This window comes from Sipha flava, unplaced genomic scaffold (genome assembly GCF_003268045.1).
Source record: "Sipha flava isolate LNK unplaced genomic scaffold, YSA_version1 277_pilon_pilon, whole genome shotgun sequence".
Lineage (NCBI taxonomy): Eukaryota > Metazoa > Arthropoda > Insecta > Hemiptera > Aphididae > Sipha > Sipha flava.
In genome coordinates, this window is record NW_020272943.1 from 164439 (window position 1) to 180230 (window position 15792).

The 15792-nt window shown below is 26.5% G+C and overlaps 1 protein-coding gene across 1 annotated transcript in view; it reads left to right on the forward strand.

Moving 5' to 3' along the window:
- LOC112685449 overlaps positions 1–15792 on the forward strand; it is a 328545-nt gene that overhangs the window by 69639 nt on the left and 243114 nt on the right. The gene's annotated exons all lie outside the window — the stretch shown is intronic.

Below are 15792 nucleotides of genomic sequence, written 5' to 3' on the forward strand. Positions count from 1 at the left end.
TATATATATATATATACCAACTTTTAAAATTTCTTAAAGAGCAACATACATGCTTTTTATTTTATAATCTTTATTTGTTTTAGCCAATGAACGTTTTGGTGTTTGAGATTTTATAAGTACCATTGATTTACCACACATAATTTTTATGAAATATATTGTTTTTAATTTTTATTGCAATGTAATATACATACACCAATTTTATATTTACAAATATTTTAACTAGCTCCTTTTTAAGTTAGTAATACTAGTAATACTATAATAGTACTGGGTAAATATTCAATTAATTTCGTAAAACTAAATATTTCTATTTAAAGAAAGAACTCAATAAATTTTAGAATATTAAAACAATAATCGAATACTTCTACAAAAAATAAAATAACTTACTTATTTAAATTCAAAAACATTTGTAGTACTGAAATCAAAGTGAAAATTAATTTAAAATTGTATGGAAAATAAAAATAATAAATGAGATTAAAAATGTTTATTATTGTTGACAATTTAAAACAAAAGAATTTATATTTTAAGGAAGTAAATTAATTACATAGTTGAATGGTTGATGGTTACTAAGTAAAATTAAGTTTCAAGAAAATTTTAAGATACATTATTTAACTATATCAAAACGCCCGAAATATCATTGCAATGCATGGTTATATTTTAATATGAAAAAATGTATTCATATATTTACGGACTTACTTGGAACTGAATATAAACAACAGAAATTAGATATTAAATATAAATGACTGTTACTTATACCCAGCTTTACATATAATAATAGTAAAGTTGATTCAAATAACATAATTAAACAGATAAGAATAATATACAAATATAATATATTATAAATATAAAATACAAGAAATATATAGCATAAACGAACATTAAAAACGACAATATTAGCTGTTAAATAATTGTATGTGCCTATTGGTAAGACGCATCCTGTTAATTGACTAATTTTGTCCTAATATTTAATTGTGAGCGATAATAGTTAAGAGAATAGATGATCTACTAGAATGGGAAAAAACTCTAAAATTAATTTGAGAAGGAGCATTAACACGCCTTTCAATTAAGTCTTACAAAAATAATAAGTTTGCCTCAACTCTCCTTTCGGTTACAGAGACGGTAAAACAATAATGCATTAGTGGCTGTAGAGATTAATGGTAGGTATGAATTAGTATTAATGAATGGTAGGGTGATTAATTTTTAAAATAAACGAAGTTTGATTTAAAAATCGTCTTTGGACACGTTCTATAAGGGAAGAATCTACAGATGTATATGCGTATCAAAGTATTTAGGCATATTCTAGAAGGAATCTAACAAGGAAGCAATAGATTATCTGGAGGGAAGTGAACAACTTAAACTTTTTGTGTAAGCGTAATACTAAAACAAGTGTCTGAAGAGATTTACATTAACATAAAACGACAATAAATCCATCTATTTTTTAACAGATCTATGATTTCATTAGTGATACCTACCGTAATATAATGGTTTTTGAACTCTTAAAATGTATTTATATTTTTGGCTATTTTAGATAGCGAAATTATATTGAAAGCAGAAAAGTAATTCAAAAAGTTTTTATTTGGCACGCTGCTAACTAAAAACTATTACTGATAAGCCTGTAAAAAAATTAAAAAAATCGTTAAAGTTCCACCGCGGTACTCATTGTAAATTATTATTATCAACAGGCATTTATTCTAAGAGAATAACGCACACATTTAATTTTAACGGTTTATAGGATATTTGGGTACTAGATTGTCAAACAAATTAATTTTCTACTGTATTATTATTATTTTATAATATTATTATAATAATTATATTTTCCATTACTTTCTTTGGTTAAAAGGTATTTATAATATTTTATTTAATATATGTATGTATGTATATATTATAAGTACTGACGAATACGTATATATATATATATATATATATATATTACGTAATTTGTTTTTAGACATATACCATACATTTATATTAACATATAAGATAAAATGCGTTACGTGGCCAGATATTAATCAGAATGTTGTTTATTTTAAAACGATATACTTGATATAACCACTAAAATGTTAAAACGATGTAAAAATAATCATCGCTCATACAGATATAATTTGATAACTATAAGCGAAATAGTTAAAGTTACAACGAAAGTCGTATTGCGTTGAGATGTGAATGCGATGAATTGCAACCAATAGCTTTTCGCTGTTCAGGTCAATCTCTATCAGTAATCGTATTATAGTTTCATGTCATTAAATCAAAAGTAGTTATACTCAATGTTAAATTTAATACTCTTTTTTTTTTTCTTTTTTTTTTAAAAGCTTCCACCTACACCTAATATTTGGTTTTATAGCGAATCGCATGATTTGTAAGAAAATGTATACTTCAATAAACTACAAAAAATTACATTATTATCTTGTTTTGATGGTTGCATTCAATTTATAAAACTAAATTAATACAAATAAGTTTTAAAATAGTTATAACAAAGCGAACAAAAAGAAACAATATTATAAACATTCATAACGTTAATTTCGTAATATTTTCAAAAAATGGCCAAATATTCGAAAAATTTTAATTTCCATCGTCCATTTTCCTACAGATAAAGAAATATATAATAAAACTTTGACGGCTTATTGTCTTTTTCCATTAACGAAATAAATTAAATAACTTGGAAACTCCGTAAAAATAATGGATATTCAAAATTCGTTTCGATTCATCTACCTCTGCTAGAGAATCAGAGTTGTATTACTATAATATAATACATTTTTAAACAATGATAAATCAAAGCATTTTTGAAACAATTCTACAAATAATTCCATTAGAAATGAAGTTAAAAACAATGATTTTTAATTTCACCTTGATATGTAAGTTAATTCAATAATCAATATTTATGGTTACAAATATTAAATAGGTTAGATGAAAATTGTAAAACCCTGTAATCAAATATACAGCATTAGTACCTAATAACAATAACATATTGTATTTAATTATCTACAAAATAGTAATTTCATAAAATCTAATTAATTCATTTTAATAATAGACAGAATTGTTTACAAATTGTACGAAATCTATAAAAAAAAATTAAATTAAACGATATTGTCAGGGCTTTGGGGCTTTTACATAGTTGTTATCGAATTTCAATGTTTTTTAAATCGGAAATGGATAGTTTCGTTCGCAACCGATTAAGCCTTAGATTTTCAAGGTGTCAATTGAAATATCATTGACATTCACTAGAACATATCTATTTTGGAAATTTATTTTATAGTATTTTATCTATATATCAAAAATACTTTCACCCTAAATAATGTACATCGTTGCACTTTGAAAACTGTACATTACACATATACTATACTACTTATTCTAATGTTTAATAACTATTAATTATTATAATTATTTTACTACGCATTTGAAATATAAAAGATATATGGTGGCTTAATCGCAAATCATTATAAACGAATCCCTATATTTTTTGTTAGTCATAGAATGTATAACATGGATGATCGTATTCAAATGTAGTAATATTATGGATGTGATAATTAATTTAATACATTTTGGCCGTTTTCGTTGAGGCATTTCTTATATATGATCCGAGATATAAATTTAAAAATGATTTAAGTTATTCCTTTCCGAGTAGATTACCTAAAATCTTAAACACTACTCACGACGTATATCCTGTTTTTTTTAATTTAACATCACGGGTAATATTTTCGGAAGCCAAAAGTTTGGAAAAATGTACAACAGAGAGCGAATAAAAGTTATAAAAAAATTCATGGATGGTCGAATATTTGATTTTTACAACATAAATAAAATACAAATATTATTTCAGGTACTAAAAAGCAGACTTTAATAAAGTTAGGAGTTTTGCTATAAATTAGATTGTCAACTACCCGTTATTAAAATAAATATTGTTCATTTATTATTTTATAACTTTTTACGTAAATATTATTATTTGAGTACAATTAATTTTCCATGTGTAAAATTATGCCTAATTTTGCTTGTAAATTTGTGTATAGTACTTTTTATTTTTATTTTTAATTAATATGTAATTATTATTTTTTTTTTACAGAAGGACACAGTAATAATTTTTAAAATAAATTAGCACATAAATATAACAATATCAAATTCTTAAAATGAAAAGATACGCTCTCCCTTACCATTTCTTTGATATATATACTGACAAAATGGCTCTTATGATTATATTATACATTGATTAATTTAAAAAAAATGTGGAAGAAAATACATTTTATGAACAATATTAACTGTCATAACACAGTGACATTGTGATTAATTATAATTTTATTAAAAGTTGTGATATCCACAATTGTTGAATTTTAAAATATATGGACAGTTTGTCATAGTTAGTCTAATTCAACCAAAACGATTAGCACAGTTCTTACGTTAAGGCCATCATAATACTCGGATAACCGAAGAATATATTCGCTTCTCTACAAAACTATTTATTCACTACCCATTTAAATTGGCTATATACACTCATGTACATTCACACTATGTACATACATAAATATATTTACAACCATTATTCTAAACAATCACTAAATATACAATTATTATGTATCTTATTTAAGATTCATACATGCCTTCAACCAATACATAATGTAATATTGTGCATAAAGCTCTAAAAAAAGATTATATATGTACATAAATCTATGCATGCTTTAGCCAATGCGATACTATATTATTTAATTACTTGTATTTTTGATGATATCTATACGACGCGTACGCATACTTTTTAGTCTCTAAATGTATAAACATTTATAAGTAAGTTAAGTAAATTAAATAAATAATTACAATACTCGTATAATATTTAAGCTTAAATATTTTCCATATCTCAATAAAAAAATTATTTATTTATTTTGTATTTAAAATATGAGTAGTGAAAGTAGTGTTTTTTTATTTCATCAGTCGGTTTTTTTTATCATAAAAAGTATAAAATGTTTGAATAATAGGTACATCTAATATTCTTTTTAAATAAAAATGTCAGTTCGCGTGTGGCATCCATAACGTACGCATCAGCCTTTGCACTCCTTAGTTTATTTATTTTATCAAATTCTGATATTTGTTTTCGCTCAATTTTTGAACCAAATAGTTGTAAAACTGATTTGCAAACATACTTATATTTAATCAGCAAAAATCTGTCTTTAATAACGAAATGTAAAGCTATTTTTCTTTCCTATAAGAAAAATGGAATGGTACTAACTTTCTAATAATATTGTCTTTAAACGTCGTCTTATCGCGTTCGTTTATCATGCATCGTTACATCACGTGTCGTAACCGTGCCACGCGGTGGTTGCGACTTCGACCTCTACACTAGTCACTAATATGCCGCAATTAAACATCAGAAATAATAATTAAAACAAAAACAACCAAAATAATCTCAATAATGCAAACTCTCGCAATCAACAGTCAACTATCATCAACGCTCAAGTAGCCGGTAATAGTAATAGTATGGACGATAATACGCATATGGACGATAACTCGAATGATAGATGGACCGTAGTTATAGATTTAAAAAAAATGATGGTAAAAGGAACTATTCTAGTTCTGAACAAAACTCACCAAAAACACCGATAAATAGAAACAAAAAAATTTTCTATACCATTAATCGGTACGAGATACTATCTCAAATCGATTTAATCTATCCTGTACAGTCATCTTCGAAGTTTTAGTTGAATGATACCCACACTTCTGATGTTCTCCAAAATCCTATCAAATCCCTTAACATTGGAACTAAAGTTCCTCTACCCCTACCAATTTTTATTAGGGGCGTAATAGAATTTATCAGTTTGTGCACAAAACTTATTGTTGAAATTAAACAATACACCCAGTATATTTAGTATGTATTAGTTTATATTCATACTGTAGTTTTAAATATGTATATATACATTAGTACAGTCAACGATTAAAGTTGAGATGGCACATTCTCTATGTCGAGTGTGGCATATATACAAATATTATAACACAGCTATACGGAGGCAGTCTGTCGAGATATGCGACCGGTTGCCGTTGTACGAAGTGCGTTGTGTATCATTTTATTATTCACGATATTAAATTGTTTATTAATTTAACTTAAACATCTTTGTATCTACTTATAAACCGATTCCTCTCAACACTTATTGATATATATAAGTATAATTATACTTCACACATCGATTTAAAAATAAAAACTGTTCACGCTGAAGCAGTTATATTCTATAAACGTTTTCATAATAGACTCCCCTCCTATCCCAACCCCTTCATTTAAAATCTACCCACTCGTACAATTCCTGGTAATCTCTCACGACGACTTAAAAGAAACTGGTGCAGAGACTTACTTAATGAATAATAAAAAAATAAATAAATAAATAATTCAAAAATAAAAACAAATTCAAAAAAATGTAGTGTTATCACTGGATGACTTCTTCCATCACGTATTTCATGTTAAAAAAAAATAATCAAATATCTCATATTCTTATTGTGCCTACGGGCACAGATTATATATTTCTAGTTAAAAAAAAAAAAAAAAAAAATAGAATTGTACAGTGTTAAATAAAACATGATATGTATTTTCAATATCTAAATTAAAAATTTCATTTTTACTTTTATTTTGAATCTTTTACTTTTAAACATATTATATGATTCCTTTTATATTTTTTCATCAAGAAAATTAATTTTCTTAAATATTTGTTAAACAATTGAACTTTATTATTGTTGTGCATAGCTTCTATAGTGGTAACATTTAGCTTAACTGCTGTAACGTCTGCGAAATTTAATGTGTTTACGACATGTCATAGTATAAAATATTGACAACAACAACAACAGTAATAACAACAATAAAAAGAAATAAGCTCAATACATGAAATACAATTTTTTCTAAATATTCGTTTGTGATTTAATTTAATAATTAATTATGACTACGTACAATTATATAACATGTAATAGTTATAACAGTGAAAATAACTAGAAAAATCGGATAAATTGAAATTAATTTTTTTAAATTGCACTAAAAAATCGTTGTTAAAACGATTGAAATATGATAATATTTATGAAATATAATAAATATGAAATACCTATCACACGAAGACAATTATTTAAAAATGATTGTACATTTGGATTTGTCAAATCCATCTCAAATACGTTTTGACTTGCTGCCTCAGCTTTGGGTTATTAGCGCGACGTGAGGGCATCGGGCATCGAACGTTCCTTTGGACGTTTTTGCATGCTCTGCGTTTCGGGTCAAAGTAACGTTCTGCAGACAACTGCTTTTTCTAAAAAAATATTAATCATTGAATACCATTTTCTTACGGTTTTATCATGACCTCTGTTATCTGTTTCGTTTACTCAAGCTTTTTTTCCTTGTACACGTTGATTCTGTATGTCGTTTAGTTACGTTAAAATCTTATTTACCTGCGCACTCATAGTTAATTTATGTTTTTCGTAAAAAAAACCTGTTGAAAATCGTATTTTGCTGTCGAAATCATTCAGAAATACATGGTATAAAAATCACGGCACTTGCTTCGCTCCTAAACGCTCCTTGTAACTTAGTTCTTGGAAACTTATAATATATTTGTCACCGATGGTGTATTTTCATATTTTATTTTTATTTATTTTTTCTTTGGGGGGACCGGGCTTACATTTTTTTAAAAATTATAATATAATTTATATAACTATATATTTATAACTTATATTATAAGTTCACAATTATTTTTATTATTAAATTATTGTTATGAGAAAACCATATCAATGATAACATTTAAGAACCCTTTTTACCATTATCTCTCTATTACAATGTTATATAAATATATTTGAACGGTAAACACATAACAAAAATAAAATATAAATGAATTTTTTTTTTTCTAGTAAATTATTTATGAACTTCAAAACAAATTTCTTGATATTTTTTGCTTTTTACTGGAATCTTGTAAATATAAATATGATATTACAAATTGAAATAGATACATTTTAATAAGGCCGTATATATGATTTTTTTTTTTTTTTTTTGATTCTGGATTGGATGGAAGTCGAGAGCTAAGAACTTCCTAACATTAAAAAAAATACGTCACTGGGTGTCACTTTTTTTTCTGTTTAGTAACACAAATATTCAATAACATTAAATGTTAAGCTGGGGAATAATCATGGAGTATAATATTTTATATATTATTAAGTATAAGTGAAAAATAATATATCAAAAACTTTTTATTATGTGATGGAGATATAGATATTTTGAACTTCTTGCATAATATTCTTGGTTTTAAATTATACTGTCTGCGTAAGTATTAATATCGTGGGAAATTTTCACCGCAGGTTTTTAAATTCTAGAAAATCTCTAGTGCTCGTTCATAAGAATATCCTTAATAATTACTACTTTATCTCTGGGGCTATCACTAACCGTGAGAAAAGGTAACTGATGTATTTTATAAAAATATTACTTATAATGTTAAATTCACATTCTGAAATATTTTTATTTTCGTTGACAATATTGTACATTATACATACATCTCTTCCACTGGGATATAAAAATATATTTTTATGTTTTGCATCTCTTCCAGTGACAATTCACCCTGGCAAACTACCAGGAAAATACTCTGTAGTTAACCTCCAGTCCCACCTTCGAGAAAAGCAGACGTAGGCAATAAACGACTTAAAAAAATCCAATATATTCTGTCACCACCTGGACTCTACATTCAAACCACACACCGATATCATTTCCACCAGTCAAATCAACAAAGTAAACTACTTTTTACTCTGTTCATTACCAATGAGTCTCCCCCCTCCCAAACACATACGACCAAGTGAAGTTAAATATACTATAGAAAAATCTGCTCGAAAAAAAACCCCAGGCTTTGACCTTATAACCGCTGAAGTAGCCTCTTAACTACTCAAAAAAGTCATACTTTTATTAACTCATATCTACAACTCCATGATAAGATTAACTTATTTCCCTGCTCTATAGAAATTCTCTATAATAGTGATGATATTAAAGCCAAATAAATCTCCCGATATCCCTAATTCCTACAGACCTATTAGCCTACTCCCACTCTTCTCAAAAATGTTTGAAAAACTTATTCTAAAACGTATTATCCCAGTTATTGAATCAAATACTCCAAAAAACCAATTTGGCTTCCGTAAAAATCACAGCAGCATACACCAAGTTCACCGTCTAGTAGACAAAATATCATACTCTCTAGAAAAAAAACTATTATGCACTGCTGCATTTCTAGACATGGCATAAGTCTTCGATAAAGAATGGCACCAAGTCCTCCTTTTCAAACTGAAATCCATCTTCCCACCTTACTACTACATATCGTTTATGTCATACTTCGAAGATAGGCACTTTGTTGTACGTTTTGGTTCAGCCTTAACTAAAATAAATCCCATCCATGCTGGAGTTTCCCAAGGTGCCGCAGCAGCCCCACTTTCATTCAATCTATACACCACCGACCAACCCACAACTAACCATACAATCACTGGTGACTTTGTCGATGACAAAGCCATTATGGTGCTTAACTCAGAACCTGGTATAAAAACTGGGGAATCAAGATAAACAAGGGAAAATCCACCCTCTGCACTTTCACTTTAAGACCAAGAAACTGCCCTACCATAACCCTCAATAACCTACCTATCCCACCCACACAAAATGTCCGATATCTCGGCCTTCAACTGGACCATCGACTGACCTGGGTCCACTACATATATACCAAACGTACCGCACTGAATAACCGGTCCCGTTAATTATGTCTCCTCCTAATTTCTAAACACATCAATCTGAGCAACAAAATACTTCTGTATAAACTATTACTAAAACCCACCCATATGGTCACATGGTTTACAACTTTGAGGATCGGCCAAACCATCAAATATAAAGAAAATTCAAACATTCTAATCCAAATGCTTTCGACAAATTACCAAAGTCCCCTTCTATATCTAAACATATCTGACCTCACCATCCCAGGTGACCCCCAAAAACGTTTAAAATGCAAATGGTGTCGGGATCTCCTAATTAAATAAAACCCATTCACGATGTCAAAAAGATCCATCGCTGAATGGATTCATTATTCAATTCATCAGTTCCTTTTTATTTTATTTTATTTTTATTGTATTTCTACCTGTACAGCACTTATACTTATTATAAAATAATATATTTACAGATGTATAATAAAACAAATTAAAAAAGTAAATAAATAAATAAAAATATATTGCACCAGTGTTGATAAAATCCTAGGGATATTAAAATATTCACAAACAAATGTTGACTCTCCTCAAAGAAAACTAATTAAATATAATATAATAATATACTCCTGATGAAATTAATAAATAATATTAATGAAGAATTTTGTCGGTATAATGTATTATCACACTCCATTGCCAGAGTTAAGTTATACACAATATATATAATAATACAATATACAATATGATATAATAATAATATAATATATATATATATATATAATATATGCTATATACAATATTAACGACTTTGGCTTAAACGATTTCGTCGAACCATTAATACTAAAATATCAGAATTCGAGGCCAACATTTAAACCAACAGCTGTCACCTTGAAAATGTTATTTTTCTTTATTTTCTTGTGGCTTTTAGACCAAAGTGGATTCTTTACAAAGACTGAAAGCGTCAAGTACGAGCTTCCGATGTCTGCATCCGCAGCTTTTTTCGAGTGGTCAAAACATTTATGTGTGCATCTAATGGAACTCGATACTCTCCTAAAAACTATTTTATTGCAACACCGTATCCAACAACCATGGAACAATAGTTATAAATCAATATTTTATATAAGAAGAAAAAATCTTCAAAAATTCAATAATATAATTTTTCTCATATTACCTAGATAGTTGAAAAATAAATGTAAATACTGGTCGTATTTCATTTTTTAACGCAACTTTGTTAAAAACAGAATATCCGATGAATCTAAATAAAACCACAAGATAATAAATAATATAATTTTCTTTTATTCTTTATCAATTATTTTATTTTAACTTATAATAAATCTGATACAATATAGTTTTATAATTCGTTTTATTAGTTGGTAATTTTACATTTAGTATTTACTATTTATGCGTTTCATGTTTGTGAAAATTGTGTAAACGTACGTCGTATAATAAAAAATATTCAGTATATTTAGTTAAAAAAAAAAAAAATAGAATACTTCTGCTAGTTTTCATTTAACTGATTAGACCAAAACCAAACCAGTATTACTTAAAACATTAACTACTGAAAATACTGAAGTTCCAATTGCAAAAATAAATTTGTTTGACTCAAATTTCTGTACCATTGTGGCAAAATCTGATAAGTGCTAAACTAAATTTTAAAGGACGGGCATTATAAAATTTATTCGGATTTCCTTTTAAACATTTTTTGACATAAATAGTTTTTTAATGATATTTTATCAAATAAAGGTTATTTATAAATAGTCTTGATACACTGAAACATTTTTATAATAATTTTATACTAATTTTCAAAGTTATGTTAAGACTTATAATAAGTGTGTCACTTATAATAATTGTGACTGATAAGAACAATAAAATGCACATAACATATTTTGTAATTTTTTTTCGTGTTTTGACTAATCGGTTTTATAAACAGCTAGTATTTTTAATTTTTTTTTTTTCAAATAACTTTATTCCTTTGATTGTTAACAAAAAATAAAATAACAATCAACTTTTTTTGTTATAATATTACAAGTATCTATAAATTGTATAGATGGACAATAATTATTTGTGTTTGATGATGATATGTAGTACATCATATATTGTCACAATTTTATTTTGTGAATTTAAACAGTTATCACTTTCGTTTTTTGCTTATAATAGATATAATAATAGAGCTACATATATCATATTTTAACACAATACAGTTTCAACCTTATTCTACATACATCATCTATAATCTCAAAATTAACTTTTTGGCACTTATCAGCTTTTGCCACAATGATACAGATTTGTCTGATTTAGATTTAGGTGATTTAAACACAGGGCTTGAGCAACCAATATTAAAGATAAGTATGGTATCAACACTTTAGTTTAAAAATTATTAAAATAGTAATTAGCCAAGAATATATATTTATATATATATATATATATATTTTTTTTTAATAGTATAAATATATTACTTAAGTAATATTACTTTTCTATATAAAATTATTTATTTTTAATCATCATGTAAGTTAACAAATCTTTTTCATCAGTTAAAACTTAAGATAAAATTAAATTGACATGTTTACCGTTTAGTGTTCATAATTGTGTGTGTATTGGTTTATATACAGATTATATTTAAATACCTATTATTGATATTATGATATTCCTACCTAAACGATCAATTAATGATTTCCAAATATTTGTTTGCCTTACATTATGTTGTCTATGTATGAAATAAAGAAAATAAACAAACACATATACGCATAATACATAGTATGTTGAATAAATATAAAACTATATATTTAATTTAATAAATCATTCAAATGAAAACAAACATCGTTAAAGGGATTGAAATCGATGTGATATGAAAATAAATGCCAAACAAAATTTATACCGTAGATGCTTCAGTGACAGTTTGATTCAACTAGCATAGAAGAAACAGAATGTCAGGTATGAACTATGAAAAATAAAGTATTAAAAAAAATTATTTTTGTTAAGTAAAAATAAGTAAAGTTTTTTCGTGACTGCGAATCTATGGATTTAAATAATTTTTAATTTTAATTTGAATCGATACCAAATATAATTACTTTTGGTTGAAAACCTTGATACTCAAATACAAACTTAAAGTTATAAGTTATGTTTTGAGTAATAGGATAATTAAAAATTTAAAATTAGGTTAGAAAAATAACTAAATCTCAACAGTTATACGAGTGAAATTTATTTTTCTATTTCCAACTTTTTTCACTTTGTATATTTGAATCCCATCAGACCCATTAATTTAATGCTAGTTTTGAGATTTTATCATTTTTTTTTCCATCAAATACTCCCTGTTTGAATTATTTTCCGTTTCTATTGAGAAATACAATAACAAAACTTTTCTACGTGTTATTTTGAAAACAAACTTTGCAAACAATATTTAAAAAAAAAAAATGACTGTTAACAGATCACCTCACTTTGAAGACCTCAAAAACACCCAATATTATAATATAACTATAAGATTCAAATCAACGTTGAATTATTACCTTTGGTAAACTATTCTTTGTAAAACTCGGCTTACTGTAATGTTTTTTAAAACGTTTTGTAAACTGAAACCAGTTATAAAAAGGATTTATAAGTATAACTTTACCATATTTATAAGATTTTGTAATGAATACGGTCTGTGTCATGATCTATAAAAATGTTCTGTTATTTATACTCGAAATCTAAAATTTATAATGCTATCATAAGTATGGCATGTTATAAAATAATAAACAAATGTAAAAATGTTTATAAATACACGTACTTACAACAATACAAAATAAAATTGAATTTCATAATTATTTATATATATTATTTCGTATGAAAAATAAGAAGTTTGATAAAATTTCTGAAATTTGAATGTCCTTGATATATACACAATATCTATTTCTTGTTTTAACGTTCTATGAAATTAAACATGGATTCTTAGGAGATAATAATTATTTTTAAATGAAGATGGAAGTAACATAAAATAATATTTTCGTCACCATAAATAACAATTGTAAACGAAATGGAGTTCATTTCGGTATATTATTGCGTACCAAAACTGCTTCGCTCACTCTGCCACTAACTTACCATTATCGACCGAACGTTTATGTAATAATGCTCATCTAGGATAGGTTTGATTTGCCGCGCAAGAACTAGTAACCTAAACAGTGAATAATAAATGCTGCAAGAGTGTTTGCGTATACGCGAGTGTATATTTTATGTACTTAAGAATCTGTTAGAAAAAGGTAACCGAAGTAAATGGCAAGAAGACAATTTGATGGTAACTATACAAATATAATGTATGTATTGCTGGTACGAAATTATTAATCACAGATCCAGTAAGAACTTCAAAAGTTTAAACGTTTACAGCAGCCAGCTGACTTGAAATGTCTTGCTAGTCATAATCTTTTGTTAGGCACTGATTTCTAGATCAAAACGGGTGAGCTATTTGAGGTTGGCCAAATTTAAATTTTTTGTTTTCATGGTGAAAATTTTGACTTGAAAATTCTAAAAATTGACTTACAAATATGTTTAAATAATTTGCAAATTTTGGCTCAGATATAAAAACAAATCACAATACTAAAGTGAGCCAAATTCACGATAGTTAAGTACAGCCTATTTTACTCAAGACGGTGAAATATTATGTATAATTGAAACTTACAATAATCAAAATTAACCAATTAATTTAGCTGCAGCTACCTAAAAGCTGAATAAATAACATTCATACTTGGACAAAAGTAAAAAAAAATACTGTTATTCATCGATTCATGGTTAAAACGCATAAAATAGTGGTGATTACCGATAGTTTGGAATAATTACAATTTAATAGTTATTGCGATTTGCGCTCACTCAAAATATAATAAAACACGATAACTTGTGTTCGTAAAATAATATTCTAAATATTTTAATATTGGTGGGAGATTAGCGCAAATATACTATATAATTATAATAAAATTATCATAAAACCTGTACCTGTGAAAATTAGTACAAACAACGAGAATAATAAAACATTTAAAAATGATTAGTGTACACTCGAAAAATCATTATATTATTGGAAAAACACACACACATATAAACACAGGATTTTTCGATACACGACACACAATAATGGCGAACACAATAAATAGATATTCGTGTTGGTCAACGGTATCGTGAATATTTTATCAATATTTTTGATATCGATTTATAAAATAATGTTTGAAAATATCACAATATTGAGACTCGAAAAATATAGTCAACGCACGATTATAGGCTACAGTATATTGTATACTTTATTAAGTTGTTACAACAACGATTTTAAAAGATAAAAATCCAATTTATAATATTGTGATTTGTAAAAACAAGAATATTGATAAATAGTTTATAACTTCTGGTGAGTTCAAAAATATAAAAGACTTATTTGAATCATTGGAATCGTTTAAAATTGACTCAAAAATATTAGATGGAAAAAAGGTAATGAACTATGTCCAAAAATTACAGGTTAGTTAAAATTTATTAACTATACATTAAAAGTTAGTGAACGAGACTTACATTTTTTAATTACAGTTAATCTATTTTATATGACTTAGAAAATCGAAGAGTAATCATGGGTTTAATAATGGCCAAATCATCTGCATTAGAATTTAGATTTTGAGAAATGGAATTTCTATAGGAACCAATTAAAATTTTTTTTGTTTTGTGGCTTACGATTAAGTATGGGTCTATGTAAAGATCATTGACGAAAAAAATAGCTCTTGACTACAAATTTACCATTGCGATGGAAGGTCGTTAACGATAAGAATATTATGTTTTTTTCAGATTTATTTTTATTATTGTCGTTATTGGTTGGCTACGATATTATAATATTCAAAACCGTATTACTATACTTTTTAATGTGAAGACTAAAAATATTTGGATTTCAAAATCAGGTAATCAATAAAGAAATCGCACTTATAAGACAATAATTAAAATTAAAAGTTAAAGTCTTATTCATTTTCAAGTATACATTTATTGGTTTGTATTTGGTGTTGACCAAGATTCCTGCTTTCGCGTTAATTACTTAACTTACAGTACTCTGCTGATTTGTATTATCATAAAATCCGCAGCGTTAGAATCCAATACATATCGCACCACTCTTAAGCCTTTAGATTTTGATTTCCGTTTAAATTATTCGTA